Source organism: Arachis ipaensis, chromosome B04 (assembly GCF_000816755.2).
Source record: "Arachis ipaensis cultivar K30076 chromosome B04, Araip1.1, whole genome shotgun sequence".
NCBI classification, from domain to species: domain Eukaryota; kingdom Viridiplantae; phylum Streptophyta; class Magnoliopsida; order Fabales; family Fabaceae; genus Arachis; species Arachis ipaensis.
The window spans coordinates 112883563-112883923 of NC_029788.2; positions in this window are offsets into that span (position 1 = coordinate 112883563).

The window sequence follows — 361 nt, forward strand, 5'->3', positions numbered from 1 at the left end:
TGAAAAATTTTAGTATCATACTTAAAATTTTTAGGTGCTATTTTGTTTTTGATAACTTTTAATTAGTTAAGAAATTTTTTTATTATTGTTAAAAAGTTTTGGTGTTAAAATTTAAAATCTTTTATGTTAAATTTAAAATATTTCAGTGTTATTTCTTTTATCAATTCTACACCCTTCAAAGCTTCTTTCTTCCTATTTTTCATCATCGTCATCTTTTTTTTTTTTTTCATTTTTTGTTTTCACTTTCTTATGAAGAATAAAAACAAAAGATAAAAGACTTATACCAAAAAAAAAAACAAAATACTACAACAAAATTAGAAGAAAGAAGAGATGAAGAAATAAAAAAATACATCAAAAGTAG